This window comes from Vipera ursinii (assembly GCF_947247035.1).
Source record: "Vipera ursinii genome assembly, chromosome: 4".
Taxonomy (NCBI): domain Eukaryota; kingdom Metazoa; phylum Chordata; class Lepidosauria; order Squamata; family Viperidae; genus Vipera; species Vipera ursinii.
The window spans coordinates 60,651,402-60,670,476 of NC_139514.1; positions in this window are offsets into that span (position 1 = coordinate 60,651,402).

The following is a 19,075-nucleotide window of genomic DNA, read 5'->3' on the forward strand; positions in this document are numbered from 1 at the left end:
AGGGAGGGATGGGTTTTTATGTTTAAAATGTATTTGTAAAACTCTTTAATTAAAAAAAAGAAAAGACAAGGCAGGAGACATAATATAATAAACAGATAAAATATCAAATTGAATTTGCTTCAACCATTGCTAAATGCTTCACTACTGAGTCTGGAATTTGTTTGCTTATATTCTTTATTAATACTAAAACTTGCCATTACAAAACTACATTCTATTGCTTTTAAACAGGTTAAAACTGTGTTAAGAACTTTAATGCTTAATTCTAACAATAAAAATAATAAACCACCCTTGGATTTTTTTACAATAACAGTAAAGGTTATTTTGTCTTGTCTTGTCTTGTCTTGTCTTGTCTTGTCTTGTCTTGTCTTGTCTTGTCTTGTCTTGTCTTGTCTTGCCTCACCTCACCTCGTCTTGCCTCGCCTCACCTCACCTCACCTCACCTCACCTCACCTCACCTCACCTCACCTCACCTCACCTCACCTCACCTCACCTCACCTCACCTCACCTTATCTTATCTTATCTTATCTTATCTTATCTTATCTTATCTTATCTTATCTTAACAGCAGACTATAAATATACTCATAAATAAATAATGTAAGTTTATGTCATGATTACATGTCTTTCTTTCTTTCTTTCTTTCTTTCTTTCTTTCTTTCTTTCTTTCTTTCTTTCTTTCTTTCTTTCTTTCTTTCTTTCTTTCTTAATCTGTATCTTAAAAAACAGATTTTATACTTCCCTTCTTTTTTCTTCAAGTTCACCTGAAGGCCAACCACACTATTATTCTAATAAGAGAACACAGGATTGATTGAACAGCAATGAATTTCATGAAAGCACATTAAATGACAAATGTTTTTTTCTTAATAAGAAGCTAGAATAAAAGAAAAAAATTCCCAGGTCACCTAACTGGTATACAGAAGGCTTCTAAAATGTAATACTTGCTAAAAGACCCTTGTGAGATATAGATAAAATGTGGCACTATAGAGACTTTCACGTCAAGGGAAGTATTAAAGAGAAATGGTTATTCTGAATTTTCTGGTTTAAAATAAATTATCAAGTCCTTGGAAGTATCCTATCTGAATTTAATTAAAATACTTCCGGATCTGCAATCATGTTATATATGAAAACTCTGATCTAATATAACAGATACCACAATAGTTTTTTTTCCCCTCCCTCCGTCTTTCTGCAATAGCTACTGTTAGATTTTATACTGGGCAACTCTGATGATGCCAAGCATTTGACCAGATTTATGCTGTCAAAGGTTGGCACTGTACCTAGGCAATACATAAGCTATATCCATTGCCATTGATAGAGAGAACATCTGTCTTCTGGGAATTATTTTAGATCTCAGAGCTGTGCTATAACTCTTCAGAGGATGATGAGGAAGCAGAGGTGAATTTGAACAGTAATAATTTTGCTTGGAGTTCAGGTTGGGAATTCAGGTTGATCCTCAGTAGACACAATTCTTAAAGATTTGCTTAACTTAGGCCTGGGGCTGAGCAGAACTCTTCCTACATGGACCACACACACACACACACACACACATACACACACACACACTTTAAAAATAATCACAGATGCTAAGAATTATATTAAGATGCTAAGAGTTGTTTAAATATTTATTGTAGCTGAAGGACTTTTTATGCATTTAGAACTCCTTTGAACAAGTGGGAAGGAGACATTAGCTTGGAAATTGACATTGCTTCATTTTTATATTTGATATTTCAGCAAGACTATCTCTCTGTCTTCATCCTGATTTAGAATCCTGTGGCATATGCCACTAAATATTTATTTTTATGGATGCTATAGATCTTCAGAGAATTCAAGCCAAAGCAAATACACAAATGCTTAATACAGATGCCCATGTTTAAATAAACAAATCTTTGTATTTTATGCATTAAAAGTGGTAATAAATATCTTTCTTTTTCATTTTCTTTCTCATAATATTGATTACTATAGAAATAGGCAACACATATACATTTCCAATAATGAATAGTGTTTTGAAAAACTTGACAGTATTCTGATATGTCCATATTTTTCTCCTTATGCAAACTACCTTGACAGTCTGATATAGAAAAAAGTCAGTAAAAACATATTTTTGTATTAACTGCCCATAACAGATCAATTGTATTTTGTTCAGAACTTTTAACTAGTTAACTTCGGTGTTTACAAATCTAGAATTTCTGCAAGTGAGATTCCTTAAGCTATTACCTGAATGTCCCTTATAATATCCACAGAATTTTATAAGGAATTCCAAATGGCATGCTATTTCTGAAGAAATGGAAAATAAAATAAAATGCATTAAAAGGAATACTAAATGAGAAAAATTAAGATTAGTCCTGAGAGAATCTGTGCCAGAAAAAAAAAGCTTTTTAAGATTATGGGAAGCTCCGCTGCTATCCACTATGCACATTAGCGTGGGTGGGCAATGTGTGATTTTGTGGTATAATCAGTCATCTTCTGACAAGAAATGAGCTGTGCAGGAATTTGCTAGAAAATGAGTCGGGCACACAATAGCACTTTCCATTTTCCTAAGTATAAGGTAATTGGTAAGTGGTATCTAATGTCTGTCATAATATATTAAATAGAAAGCCCATTAGAAAGATTCTATTTTCTTACTTGAAAGATTCTGGCTGCATGCTAAAATCAGTTCCAAATCCTGTCTAAATCTTTTGATCCATTTTATATGTTTTTGCTTAGTGATTAGGTTACTGTATTGTACTGAAGAATAATTCACACAATCATGTTTTGTAGATATAACTGAACAGAACTACACAGTGCATACCACCTTATGACTGAGTGTATTGTGTAAAGTATTGAACAACTATTCCACATCAAATTACTCTCACTTTCACCTATAGTACTGATCAGTTAAGCTGTATAATACGTCTTTTTTGTTCCATGCATAACATCCGATTGCTGAATACACATTTTCACCATTTTTGTTTTGATGTTTCCCTTGTAATCCATTATGCCAAATGGTGGATTATATTCATGCAACAGGAGAGGTAGAACTAGGAACCAGGAGTGTGGATTAGGATGGGATTTCAAGGAAACAAAGAGAAAGAAAAAAACAAATCACAGAACTTGCTTGCATGGTAAAGGATATGAAAATCAAGTCTCTTGATAAGTATTTTAAAGATTTACTTTTCTTTAGTCCAATCAACTAACATGAAATTAGTGGAGAAAGAAACCCATGGTTGTTAGTGTAATCAGGTTCATGCCCTTTTTTGTCATTCATAGTTACTTTGCTCACATTAACCTTCCAAAGGATTTGGCATTATAGTCATCACCATCACCTTGGCAAACATTTCCTTTGTTCCAGTAAGGCAAAGCAGCTATAAAACAAAAATTAGCAAATCATATAATTCCATGCAAGATGATGCCTCTCTGTATGGTACATCTCAATTTTGCACATATGTTGTGGTTCCCCCACATCCACAAAGAAGTGATATTTCTGCAAGATATTATATTGCTATTTTAAAGCAAGTTTGCTAAGGCCACGTTTTATATCATCTCCAAATTCAACAATTACCTGACTTACTAGAAACATATCAGGCATTCACAGACCATGTGACAAAGATCCAAATAAAGTACTGGTAACTTTATAGAGAACCAGTACAGCTGCCAATGCAACTTATAAAGAATTTTATGTCCTAAGGACAATTTTACTATGACTATATAATCCCAAAGGCGCACGGAATGCTGTTACCTTCCCACCGGAGTGGTCCCTATTTTTCTACTTGCATTTTTTACGTGCTTTCGAACTGCTAGGTTGGCCACGTGACCACGGAGATGTCTTCGGACAAGCGCTTGCTCTTCGGCTTTGAAACGGAGATGAGCACCAGCCCCTAGAGTCGGAAACGACTAGCACGCATGTGCGGGGGAACCTTTACCTTTACCTTATATAATCCCAAGCGTGTTCAAAAAAAGTAAAAATATTGCGGGTAAGAAAATTTCACAGCTCTCTAATCTGTACTATGTATAGATACTGACGTAATCTGCACAAAAATAAACGTCCTTTCCATGTTAGCTGCATGCTTCTTAAACCTGGTTCTGTTGTGTGTGTTTTTCATCATTTGTTTGTGTTTTCAGTATCTCATTTTTCAATACTTAGTTTTTTTATTTCAAACAGAGATATACTGTTCATCCTTTTTGAGAGTTTGTTAAATTCTGCCTTCTGGAAGTCCAAGGTGTATATAACTGATTGCCCTCAGCCTTTCTTCACTTCATTATCTTGAACTTTAATATGATGTGATCATTTTCCATTAAGGTGCCTGAAACCTTCAGACTATCACTACATTCCCCTCTATTTATCAGGATTAGGTCTAATATAGTTGATCTTTTTATTTCTTCTTCCATCTTCTAAAATTGTTATTTTCAGCAATAAAGGTCAGTAATTATTGAATCTCCTTCTCCTACATAAGTTAATTTTCCAGTATCTATTAGGTGAATTGAAGTTTTCTATTACCACTAAGACTTGCTCACTATTCTGTGGGTGTATGCATAAGTTTGTATATGTTAAAATTATTTCTCGTATGATCCAGTAGGAAGGAACACTTGAAAGAGATAGCATATATATAGATCTGCCTCATATGCAATCAGCCCATGGTTCGAATCTCAGAAGGGTATGGCTGACTGATGACGACTAATAAGTCAGAAATGCATCTCAGTTTCCCTTTAATTCTTTGTTAGTAATTTACACAAATATAGGAATTGTCCGGTGTGACTACTGCCTGTTCGATAGCCTTCAAGATAGGCTGAAAACAGGAAATAAAGATTTGCCCCATGTTTGGGGCCTAGCAAGGTAATCTAAAGAGTTAACATTTGAAACATATCTTCCCTTGCAGAAAAAAAGCTAACAGAGCGAGAGAGACCTTGTGGCTTAGAGGCAAATAACACTGCCTCATATGCAATCAGCCCATGGTTCGAATCTCAGAAGGGTATGGCTGACTGATGACGACTAATAAGTCAGAAATGCATCTCAGTTTCCCTTTAATTCTTTGTTAGTAATTTACACAAATATAGGAATTGTCCGGTGTGACTACTGCCTGTTCGATAGCCTTCAAGATAGGCTGAAAACAGGAAATAAAGATTTGCCCCATGTTTGGGGCCTAGCAAGGTAATCTAAAGAGTTAACATTTGAAACATATCTTCCCTTGCAGAAAAAAAGCTAACAGAGCGAGAGAGACCTTGTGGCTTAGAGGCAAATAACACTGCCTCATATGCAATCAGCCCATGGTTCGAATCTCAGAAGGGTATGGCTGACTGATGACGACTAATAAGTCAGAAATGCATCTCAGTTTCCCTTTAATTCTTTGTTAGTAATTTACATAGATCTGTATCTGTCTATAATTAGCTACTATGCCCTTCCTTGTACTACAGAGATAAATAAGAATTCCATATATTCCATATATCATTATTATGTGATTTATTTTGTTATGATCTCTGATGCAAGCTTAGAACAAAATTGGATATGCTATTCTGCATTTATATAGATAATCTATAATAGGAAATCAAATTGACATTTTTATAAGCTTTCTGTCTTAGCTTTCTGTGTCATATCTAGTCATGGCAAAAACATTGGGTAAACATTTGGTCTTGTAATTTTCAGATTGCTCCACAGCCTAGTATTATTTTTTTTTTAAAGCCACATTTTGTAAAATAATTTTCTGCTTAAGAATAATTGACAAATCTAGAATCATCACTTTCTAGTCCTTCACCCTGCTAATAAAACAAAGCAACATAAACATAATTATCTCTGTTCCTTGTTTTCTTTTTGTTTTACAGCCATAGCAGAGTTTATATTGAATTTCAGTTACTTAGAGTAAGTCCGAATTTCCAGCAGTATAAATTGAATTGTAAAGAAAGAAGTTTCAAGGCATTGACTTTGGATTAATTCTTCCCTGTAGATATGCAGAAAGATTTATTATATATTGTAAATATAAAATATCAGGCTGTTTGTACCTCTTCTCCCCTCTTCCAGGTATCTTATGCAGATTATTTGTTTCATTCTTATTCTTCTATCTTTCACAGTAGTGGTTAAATTGTCAATACAGAAAGTCTAATTTATCAAGCCTTATTTGTCAAGCCACTCAGTATTCTGCTTGGCCAGCTACAAAGCTGTGGACAGAATGACACTGACATGTTCAAAAGAGAAAAACAAAGACCAGATAGATGGAATATTTTAATTTCTTTCTCAAATGATATAGCAACATATTTCTTCTGTTCTTTTTCTCAGATAATGTACAGTTGGAACAGAAAACCTAGTACACTTCTGATGCCTTGAATTATATTATGACTCCCATATACCTCAACTAGCATAGGTGAATAGTCAATCTGAAATTTGCAGTCTAAAATATATACATGGTACTTTGCTAGAGTATACACACAACAAAATGTGAGCATTCTATATAAGGGGTGAAAATCAAGATACATATATTCTCTTTAAAAAAAAAGCAATTCACTGTGAAATCTTGCAATACCACATTTGATAGACTAACTAAGAAGTGGTTGAAATATTTTTTGATTGTTGCCCTGAATATGAGAAAAATGTGTCTTGGGTCATGTTTTTATTTCTTACATAATATTTTTGATTTTTATCATAAGACTTCCTACTTCCTTTTTCTTTTTAAATTTATTTATTTATTTTATTAGATTTATATACCGCCCTTCTCCCAAAGGACTCGGGGCGGTGTACAGGGCAATTAAAACATGGCATACAAAGTTAAAAATAAATTAAATTAAATTTAGCCCCAAACCAAGTAAATCAAATTCTAAAATTTAAAATCCCAATCCCTCAGTCCAGGCTGGCAAGCTCAAATAACCAGGTTTTCAGGTCATGGCGAAAAGAGCAAAGGTCGGGAGCCATCTGGAGCTCAACAGGGAGCTGATTCCAGAGAGCAGGCGCCCCCACAGAGAATGCTCTCCCCCTGGGAGAGCATTCATTATGTAGGATATTATTCATTATAATTGGCCTTCATTATGTAGGATATTATTTTATATGTTTTTCAGTTCTATAATATCTGTTTTAAGACCAGCAGAATATGTGCAATATTCAAATTATAGTCACACTACAGATTAGTATATTGTCAGAATCCATTTATATCACATTTCATAATTGTATAGGTAGAACAATGTGCTATTACTGGGGATTCTGCCATCTCTCCGAGGGGGGGGGAGAGCATGGTTACTAAAGCGATTTTCAAACAACAGGGGATGTTTTAACGGGGGAAGGGAGGGGGACAGACAGATATGGTTTGTGTCTTCATTTACAACTGAAAAAAGGGAAGCAATAACCATAAAACCAAGGAGAGTTCCCTTTCCCATGGAAGAACCTGACACCTAGCAACTGACGACAGCCTGACCAAATGGATGAGGGGAGGGGCTGGAATGGGAATGGTTTATATAGGATTGAAATGTAACTTTTCTCAGATTCCGTCTTGTATTCCCACAATCAATTCCTTCCTAGTAAACATTTTCCTTTTGGACTAAACTTGCATCCAAGAGTTCTTATTTCCTAAGATATGGATTGAGGTGGGTCCTGACAGTAGACGGAATCTGCTTTAAGAGTCAACCTGGAAGGGAAAACCTTACCGGGGGACTTTGCAACAAATACAAATGTCTGGCGACGAAGCAAGAGAGGAGGGAAGCCCCATGGAGGGGGAGTCTTCCCCCCAAATGGAATCCCAGAGACAATGGGAAACTGAAGCAGCATATTCCCCCGGGGAAGAAGTGGTGGAGCAGTACGACCGAAAACCCCGGTGGTCGATGGGCGTTGGAAGGAAAAGTGAGTGGGAAAAGGCTTCGGGAGAAAAGACCCTGAGGCGTAGTAACCACCAACCGGAATGGAGGCAAGAGATGGAGAGTTCCCTGCACGCCAGCGAGGAGGAGCGGATCCTGGAAAAGGCCATTGATCTGATGAAAGCAACCCTGAGTTCACTGAGGGAGGAGAGAGCTGAAAATCGCAACCGAGGCAGCGCCTGGGGACGCAACTGGAAAGGTAACGGAGGGGATCCAACACCTGAAACCCCGGGGCCATCCAATGGAACAGGAATTGCTGCCTCAGCAGTACCCCCCCACCCCCCCAGAACCACAGATGGGGACCAGGATGAGGAGCGATACCGGCCACGGCGCAGACAACGCTCCAGCCAAAGACTCCCGCCCCTGGAAGTCAAATTCAAGGGGGAGCCATCACGACTGGGATTTTTCCTAACCCAAGTCCTCAGCTACATGGAAGAGTATGGACGGGACATCCCCAGTGACAAAACACGCATCCGAATTGTGCAATCTGCCCTGGACGGGATGGCTGCAGACTGGGTGGTGAACTTGCATGACTCCAACGCCCCAGAACTCAACGACTTCAACCGATTCATGTCATCTTTGAGGCGACGGTTCGAGGATCCTTTGGCTGACCGTAAGGCCCGGGAGAGAATCAAAACGGTGAGGCAGGGCAGGCGAGCAGTGGCTGATTATACCCAAGAATTCCGAGCCATTGCCAGCAAGCTGAACTGGCCAGAAGACATCCTCCTTAGCCATTTCAAAGACGGTCTGAACTATGACCTGTATGATGCTTGCCTGCCTCGAGGAGACCCACCCCACCTCGAGGACTGGTACATCCTGGCGGAGGAAGTGGAAATAGACCTACTGAAGAGACACCGCAGAGGAAAACCATGGGGCCGCCTGCCACCCGAGCAAACACGCGAGGGGGAAAAACCACCAGCCACAGCCAAAAAATCAACAAGTTGTTTCAACTGCGGGAGAGAGGGCCACCGTGCTGCAGAATGTCGTTCAAAAGGCCCCCCCCGAAAACCAGAGGCATCATCCTCCAAGAAGCCGGGGAAGCCCCAAGGCAACACAAAAGAATCTTCCATGAAGGGGACAGAGGCTGTAGAGTCCACAATTCCTGCCAGGAACTGGGACTGGACTCCGGCCTGTACCGCAGGGACGGTGGACAACTCGGAAGACAGCTCAGAGGGAGAACCATTGGTAAGTGGACCCCTTCCACCCATGCTTAAGACAGTGACTATATTAGCTTCCCCTATGCCTGAAGCAGCCAAAATAAAAGCTCTGATAGACTCTGGGTGCATCCGCTGCCTTATCAGCCCAACGCTGGTGGAGAGATTGAGCATCCCAGTGAGGAGGCTAAAACATCCAATCTCTTTTAGTCAATTAGATGGGACAATAGCAGGGGGAGGACCAGCCACCCTAGCCACTTTACCAATCCACCTATCACTGGGGCCCCATGAGGAGGACATAACGTTTATAGTGGCCCCAGGCATGGAATGCCCAATGATCCTAGGACTGGAATGGCTGAAGAAATGGAACCCCGGGATAAACTGGAGGACAGCAGAACTCAACTTCCCAAAGGGGGGGCAGAAGAACGTAGACTCCAAAAGCACCCCCCCAACCCAGAGGGAGGAGACAGCAGCAGTGGGGAAAGAGAAGGGATTACCAGAGATACCAGAGGAATACAGGGACCTGGCTGAGGTTTTCAGTGAGGAAAGAGCAGATGAGCTTCCCCCCCACCGCCCCACAGACTGCACCATAGAATTCAAACCTGGGGCAAAACTCCCAAAACCCAGGATGTATGCCATGAGCCCAAGGGAAATGGCAGAAATGGAGAGATTCATAAAGAAAAACTTAGAAAGAGGATTTATTGAGCCTGCCAAACCCAAAGTGGCCGCCCCGGTTCTGTTCAGGGAGAAGAAGGATGGATCCTTTCGTTTGGTTGTGGACTATAGAAATTTGAACACAATTAGTGAATGTAATCTGTACCCCCTTCCCCTAATGAAGGATATGTTATCCCACCTATCGAAAGGAAAGATTTTTACCAAACTAGACCTGAGGGAAGCATACTACCGAATTAGGATTAAGGAAGGAGACGAATGGAAGACTGCATTCAACTGCCCAATGGGGTGCTATCAATTCAAAGTATTGCCATTCGGACTGCAAGGGGCCCCCGCAGTCTTTATGCAATTAATTAATGACGTGCTGAGAGAGCACCTATATAAGGGGGTCCTGGTTTACCTCGATGACATCCTTATCTTCACAGAAACTAAAGAGGAACATATCAAACTAGTCAGAGCAGTCCTGAAGAAGTTGCGAGCTGCCCACTTATATGCTAAATTATCGAAGTGTGAATTCCATCAGGAAAAAATCGACTACCTGGGATATCGCATATCTCCAGAGGGCATCGAAATGGACCCTGAGAAGGTCAGAGCAGTACTAGAGTGGGCACCCCCCCGCACACGGAAGCAATTGCAAAGTTTCCTGGGGTTTGCAAACTTCTACCGCCAATTCATCCCCGCATTTGGCCAAATAGCCATGCCCCTCACAAATTTGTTGAAAACGAAGGGGGGGTCACCCGTGAAACCCAGCCAGCCTCTGAAATGGTCAATGGAATGTCAAGCAGCATTTGAGAGGCTAAAGAGACTTTTTTCTGCTGAACCTGTCCTAAAACACCCAGATCCCGACAAACCTTTTGTAATACAGGCAGATGCGAGTGATGTAGCGGTAGGAGCCGTACTATTACAAGAAAATGATGGGGGGACATTGCAACCATGCGCATACACATCCAGAAAACTCACAGAAACAGAACAACGCTGGCCAATATGGGAAAAAGAGGCATTCTCGTTGAGGTGGGCATTACTAACATGGCGCCAATTTTTAGAAGGAAATAAAATACCTTTCCAGGTCTGGACAGACCACAAAAATTTGGAAGCACTAAAAACGCCCAGGAAGCTCACTCCTAAGCAAGCCCGCTGGTCCCAACATTTTCACCGATTCAATTTCACTCTCAAACACTTACCGGGGGGAAAGAACTTCCTTGCAGATGCATTATCCCGCATGCCCCAATATAACAGCACAAGAGTTACTGACTTTAAACCACTTGTACCGGAACAACAACTGGCAGCACCAGTCACCACCAGGGCACAAGAAAAAATGAAGCCGAAGGTAGATAGCCAAACTGGAATAGAATTCAGGAAATCTTTGGAAAGTGATGAATGGTTCCAGAAAAATAAACATGTGTGCACAATTAAAGATGGACTACCGTGGGTGGGGGAGAAGCTATATATACCTGCCACACAGAGAATCAATTTCATGCAACTGTGCCATGATACAAAATCAGCAGGACACTTTGGTTTTGTAAAAACCTTACACTTAACTAAAAGGCAATTTTGGTGGCCATCTATGAAAAAGGACATAGAAAGCTATGTGGGTAGCTGTCAAATTTGTGCGATGGCCAAAAGACTGCAAGGGAAACCGCCAGGTCTGTTACAACCGGTGGCAAACCCCTCAGCCCCATGGAAAGAAATAGCCATGGATTTTATCGTAGAACTGCCAGAAAGTAATGGAAACACCGTAGTCTGGACCGTCACAGATCTGTTCTCTAAGCAAGTACACTTCATACCTTGCCAAAAAATCCCGACTGCAAAAGCATTAGCAAAACTTTTTGTACAGCATATTTACAGATTGCACGGGGTACCACAACGCATCATATCTGACAGAGGGGTGCAATTTACATCGGCATTTTGGAAAGAATTTTTATCCCTCTTAGGAACCACCCAAGGACTGTCATCTAGTCACCATCCTCAAACAGACGGAGCTTCTGAAAGACTTAATAATATACTTGAACAATATCTGAGATGCTATATTAATTTTCAGCAGTCCGACTGGACGGACCTACTGCCTTTTGCAGAAGTAGCATATAATAATGCAGTCCACTCAAGCACAGGTTACACTCCTTTTCAAGTAGCTACAGGCCAGAGTTTCAACCCAATACCAGAACTAACCCCAAAAGAACCGGTTATCCCTGACCTGAAGGAATGGATTGCTCAATTACAAAATACATGGCCAATCGTTAGGAAAGCCTTGGAAGATGCCAGAAAAGCATACAAGACACAGGCAGACAAAAAAAGAACCGATCCCACACCATTTAGGGTAGGAGAGATGGTATATTTATCCACAAAATACCTGAAATCACTCCAACCCTGTAAAAAACTAGGACCAAAATATATTGGACCCTTTCCAATTAAAAGAATCATAAACCCAGTAACAGTTGAATTAGAACTACCCAAAAATCTTAGACGAATACACCCAACCTTCCACTGCAGTCTATTAAAGAGAGAACAACAATCTTCACTACGAGGAAAAATCCCACCACCACCACCCCCCATCATGGTGGAAGGAGAACAACATTTTGAAGTGAAGGAAATCTTAGATTCCAGAAAACACCATGGAACGATACAATATTTAGTGGCATGGAAACACCTCCCCTCCTCAGAAAACGAATGGGTTAACAAACTCCATGTTAAAGCACCTAAGTTGCTTAAGAGGTTTCATACAGAATATCCAAACAAACCAGGCTAACATTTATATGTTTTCTTTCCCCACAGATGGACTCATCTTTTTTCTGAAAGGAGAGCCGAATGTCAGAATCCATTTATATCACATTTCATAATTGTATAGGTAGAACAATGTGCTATTACTGGGGATTCTGCCATCTCTCCGAGGGGGGGGGGAGAGCATGGTTACTAAAGCGATTTTCAAACAACAGGGGATGTTTTAACGGGGGAAGGGAGGGGGACAGACAGATATGGTTTGTGTCTTCATTTACAACTGAAAAAAGGGAAGCAATAACCATAAAACCAAGGAGAGTTCCCTTTCCCATGGAAGAACCTGACACCTAGCAACTGACGACAGCCTGACCAAATGGATGAGGGGAGGGGCTGGAATGGGAATGGTTTATATAGGATTGAAATGTAACTTTTCTCAGATTCCGTCTTGTATTCCCACAATCAATTCCTTCCTAGTAAACATTTTCCTTTTGGACTAAACTTGCATCCAAGAGTTCTTATTTCCTAAGATGTGGATTGAGGTGGGTCCTGACAGTGTTATAGCATTGGCCGTTTAATTGTTTTCTGAATGAACTCAAACATGGAATTTGCTAGTTTTGTCAATGCTGAGTATCGATTACTGCTTTCGTTTAGGTATTAGTTACAAAACTAAGATCATTCTTTAGTCAGCCATTGTCAATTGTCAAATTCCATCAAAATACATATGAACCAGTGGTGGGATTCAGCCAGTTTGCACCACTTTGGCAGAACCAGTAGTTACTTTTTTGTTGCCCAAGCCCAGAATGGACTTCTGGAAGCGGCATGCACACAGAGAACTGGTTGTTCACATATTTGAATCTCACTACTGATATTAACTATTCATGATCTTCTCTTTTGGGAGATTATCCAGGGTATTCTAACAAAGTCTTCTTAAGTCTTCCACTTCATATGGACTGTTCTGCTTCCTAAATTGCTCCTCCTCTAAAAAGTCTACTAAATAACTCTTTGATGGTCTCCTGAGCATTTCTGACCAATATTTTAACCTAGACTCTTTCCATCTATAGCTTTCCGAAAATATTCAGTGTTGTTTTTCCACTAACAATCCTCCTTTCCCCACAAATCATTGCTTTTCTGTTTGTTCACAGCATTGATCTATCAAAACTAACTTCATCTCTAATCATAGTGAAGGAGCAAATTTGTCATCCTGTAAACAACAGGAAGTTGTAGAGTATTTATTATATGGATTTAGCTTCTATTTTGTTGCTCATGAGTGAAGAGAAAATAAGGAACGCATAATGATGTATTTTATAATTGTATCCTGTGTCAAACATTCACCTTTGAATGGCAATGAACTAACATGTAGTTGTTAGGTGTTGTATTTGAAGCATTAACTTGCATTACTTTTTAATATATATATATATATATATGTATGTTTCATGCGGACTAGAATTTGAATTATATTTAGAAAACCCATAATGGTTTTTTGTTTGTTTGTTTGTTTTGTCATTTTCTCCTTCTTCAAGCTGGGAATAATAAAATTAATAGAAGCCAGTCGATTATTTAGCTTCCAGATTAAATTGCTAGTAGAAAGTGTATGATTTTAAAATTTTCAGGGAAGAAAATGAATTCTCCATACAGTCTTAGAACAGCCATTAGCTCAAAAATGTTATTTTTCGAGAAGAGTTATAATGGAGGCTGTGATTGCAGTTTGTGTCTTTAATGCTTATCATTATTGCTTTAAAGCCCATTGTATCACAAAGGTGCGGTAGAGAAATTGTCTAGGAGTGTGCTAATGGTGGGATTTTTTGTATTTGTTTTTAATAACATCAGTGCTTTTTTTGTAAAAGAAAAAGGTGCCAGAACTCACACATGTCATACAACCCACCTTGCCTACCCCACAAGGTTCCATCCAAAAAAGGTGCCGGAACTCCGCTCTGAGCGTTCTATGAGAAAAAAAGCCCTGAATAACATCATATTTGTTTTTAAAAGATGACAGTTTTGCAAGATTTGTCAGGAATGAAGTCCCACAATATAGAAAAAGACTTACTTTTGCTGCTTGTACTAAATGGCATCACTTCTGAGAATTCTTTTCTATTAAGGTGAAACAATTAACTTGAGATGTTATTCACATGTAGCAAAGACGCTACCATAATCTGCATCCATTCTCTTCATTTTGAAAACTCTGGTAAATATTCTACAAAGCTTAGCAGTAGAATCATGGGAAATGACTTTTGCAGTGGTTTTGGGGAGAAACGGCTATATTTTAGCTAGAATCCTACTTCACTTTCACTTTTGAAGACATTTATTTAAAAAAGCTTGATAGAATAAAAAATAAGATTATGATAGCTAGTTATTCTGGTGACCAGGCTGATCTACCTATCTAGGTATATCAACACAAACTGCCTAAGCTTTATAAATTGGTATGTTAGATAAGATTTTTTTATTTTTTAAAAGGAAAACACTCCTGCAATGTTAGCAATACAACAATATTAAAATATTCATGTAGACTTCAAGTCCGATATTTTTTTTATATAACAATGAAGAGTAAATAACTTTTTAAATGCACATATAGGAACTAAAGTTTAAAAAATCAATTACATTTTTTTATATTTTTCGAAAAAAACACATTTAAAATAATATTTGAGTTAGAAATACTGCAACCTCCTATCTCTGCTCCTATTTTTTCCCATCCCCTAGTTTTGCGTAGGCATTATTAAGCCATCTATATTTATTCCAATGTAATCTGAATTTTTAAATTATTTTTGTGAGCTACTAATTATTTTCTGTTAGTGTATAACAGGGGTGTCAAACTAAATTTCATTGAGGGCCACATCAGCATTGCGGTTGCCCTCGGGGGGCTGGGTGGGTATGGGTATGCACGGCCTACTGGGTGGGCATGGCTGGAATGTGTGTGGCCTACTGGGCATGGCCTACTGGGCATGGCCAGCTCTACATCGTTCACGTCAAGGGTGCCTATGGGGGCCTGGGCAGGAGTGGGATAGATGTGAGGGTCTCTGGTAGAAGGAGATGGGACTGGGGCAAGTGCCAAGGCATGATTCACTGGAGGAGCCTCACTGTTCCTCTCAGGCCATGCAGGGGGGGGGCTGGATGGTGGCACAGAGGTCAAATGCCCAGCACAGCCTTCAAGCACTTCCCCAAGGGGGGTGCCCAGCTGCACTTACCTCTTCCTCAAGGCTGCTGCTGCTGTGCTTGCTCTCCTTAGCCAGGTTGCTCATGATGGGTACAAGGGCAAAGTCGAGAAGGAGGCCCACTCCCTCTCCATGTGAGGAGACTTGGCTTTGTATCCAAAGCTTCCTTAGCAATAGGATGGGAGACACCCCCAGGATAGGCCAAGGGGAGGGGGCAAGGGGATGGTGAAAGGGCAGCAGGGCAGGACTAAGCAGGACTTCCCTCAGACCCTCCCCTTCCTTCCTTCCTTCCTTCCTTCCTTCCTTCCTTCCTTCCTTCCTTCCTTCCTTCCTTCCTTCCAACAGAGTGGTGGGAAAATATTTGAGATGAGGGAGGGAGAAAAACAGGCAATAAAAACAGCTGGGGAAGTGTCATCCTTCGTGAGGAATGAAGAAATGCACCATTGTGTGGAAGTGGCCAGCACATGGCCCTCGCCTACTTCACATATCTGGCTTGGTGGGCTCTGGGGGAGGGGATACCATGAGCAGCATGAGAGTTGATGTTACCTTTGCAATGGTGCCCAACCCCCAGCCTGCCCGGTTTTGGCAGGCAGCGAGGTGTTCTCCTCACAGTGCTGAGAGGCTGAGCCAGGTGGCATGAATCTGAAGAGAAGCACAATGCTCCCCAGCCTCTAGCCTGCCTGAAATAGGCAGGCCATGTTCTGTCCACTTCCAGGCAATGGTGCATGTCTTCATTCCTCACAAAGGGTGATACCTCCCCAGCGTTCATCCAGGGGGCAGTGCTGACACAGCAGGGGCTGGTCCCTCACTGTTTCCAGATGGCCTTGTAGAGCTAAGACTGAATGCATTTCAGCATAGATGACCACCATGAAATTGTACATTGGCTCCCGGCCAGCCTGGGCCAGGGCCAAGGCAGCAGGGGCCATTCCCTCACTGTTTCCAGGGTTGCTTCACGGGCCACATGAAACCATTTCACGGGCTGGATCCAGCCCCCAGGCCTTGTGTTTGACATGTCTGGTGTATAAGGATATGCTTGTCATTGTGACCACTATTCATTCATTGGCTGGAAGGATTGTTAGGCATGAACAGACCATTTTACAAAACAGACAAAATCTGTTTTGCCTAGCTTCTCTAAAGGATACACTAACCATTTTTTTGTGTGTGAATGAAAGCTATACCTTATGGCAATGGTCTCCAACCTTTGTGGCTTTGCAGACAAGCGGGAGAGGGAGAGGGGTTGCAGAAATGGCACTGTGCACACTCACCTGCCCACTGCACATGCAGTTGGAGCTGCGGGCATGCACAGGCTTGCCCATTGCTTCTGCAGCCCAGTTCTGAACAGGCCATTTGCCCGGTAGTGGGCCATGGTCCACAGATTGGGAACTCCTACTAACTGCATTCCTTATAAATACCTATGAATCTTAATTTAATCTAGTATAGATTTTATATTGTACACAGTTTTACTGCTATTTATACATGTAAAAATTAGCATGCACAAAATATTTAGCAAATGAGCCAGGATGCAAACTAATTCCCTTTTTTCATTAAACAGCACTGTATCCACTAAATCTTAGGCAAACCTTAACAAGAGGTTTTTTCTTTCTAATTTTTATTCTGTGCATTTCCATCTCTTAACTCTTTCCTAACCTTGGCAATATTTATGTACCCCCATCTAATAGATCAGTTAGATTCTTTGTTTGTTAATTAAGGTTTCTAACTATAAAAGGAGCATGCCTGCTTAGTTTAGGAAATGACCAAACCAAAATAACTACCATGGCTGATATAGAAGGCACTGCAGCAATGTCTAATGGAATTAAATGCAGGAGACAATAATAACTTTAGTAAATATTTCTTTTCTTTCATGCTAATAATTCATTCTCAAATCATGGCCAAAAAGAATTCAAATCGTTACAGAAAGTTTTTGGCATCATTTCTTACAATGTCTGTCAGCATACAGCTCAAACTTGGCAAATTCTGATTTTTAATATATTCAAGTATATTTCAAATTCTGGAAAATTATAAATTTTAAAACTTACACTGTGTTATGATATTTCTATCAATAAATCATATGTTTAAAGAAATGTGGGTATTGTAAATCTTTAATGCAGCCTATACTTCTAATACTCATCTTACCTTATTTTACCTTACTTCACCTATGCAAAGTCCTAATGAATTCCACAAAATGAAATGCTGAATAGTTTGGGTTTACATGCATTTATGGCTCTACGTACTAAAGATTATTGAATTTAATCACTCAGAAAAATTTGTTATTAATTAATTATTGTTACTTCTAAGCAACCTATGAGTCTTATAGCATATTGTTAACACCAATAAGTACAACTTTTAAAGTTAGATAAATAAAATAAAGGTTAAACAAGTTAAAGTACCAAAAATCCACAAGAAATATAATAAATCTTTATTATTCCACTACCTATCACTTATCTGAGGCTGACATATTGAACAACCAACTCTTTACAAATTTCTAAAATATCAGAAAGGTGAATGTTCTTGTTTCATGCAGTGAGATATGTCATAAGAGAGAAATCCCACAGAGAAAGCTAGGTTTTTACCTATCTCCTGTTATCTTTCATGAGGGATGAGAAATTTTAGCTTATTTATTGTTATTTAAATTCAATTATATAGCCACTCATCTCAAACCAGTGACTATTGTGAAGATCATTTGCAAAATTCACATAGGAAGTGTTCTTAAATTATTACAAGAGAAATGTTCACGTATTGCTTCACTGCTTCATATTGACCATTCAACTTCACGTAAAATAGATCTAAAGAATTTTGTAGATGCATAATTTTAATAGCATTGATTTTCTAATGAAATCTGTTGTACATGTTTAGGCATGCATAGAGAAAGGAGTTTGTTTATGAAAGCAATAATAATGTGCTGAAAGTTAGTGGAGTATGACAAATGAAGCTGCTATATTCATAATAATAATCAGAAAATTTTCTAAATGGGTATAGAATAATATTTGAGAAGATTGGTAGCAGAGAAATAATATTCTTTAATTGGTTCTCTCAGGCTATTTTATATTTGTTATAGCTAATCATGTAAAATAGTAAACTACAGGATTTTGATGCTTCATTTGTTTATTTTATTGCTCTTATATTGGAAGAGACATTGCATACTAAATATTAATGGTTTTGTTTCTGTTGAATGTAGTTCAGAGATTAAGTGTTAATTATTAGCTTTGCATAAACAAAATACAGATTTCTGGGAAAAATGCTTTTGAGGAATTGCAGAAATACATGTAAGATCAGACCAAAAAGAAATATTGACTTTGAAGTCTGTAAAGAAAGAAATGGTTCCTGATTTCTATTTTTTTTTTGGTCAAATCAGCAAACACTAGAGAGATATTTGTAAATGAAATTGTTCAAACAGCCTCATTAAGTGGTATCTGATGTTAAAGGTTATCATTGCAGAATGTAAGGTCAGTGGTGGGATTCAGCCTATTCGCACCACTGCAGCAGAACCGGTAGCTAATTTTTTGTTGCCCAGGCCCAGAATAGACTTCCGGAAGCGGCATCCACCCAGAGAACCGGTTGTTCACATATTTGAAGCCCACCACTGTGTAAGGT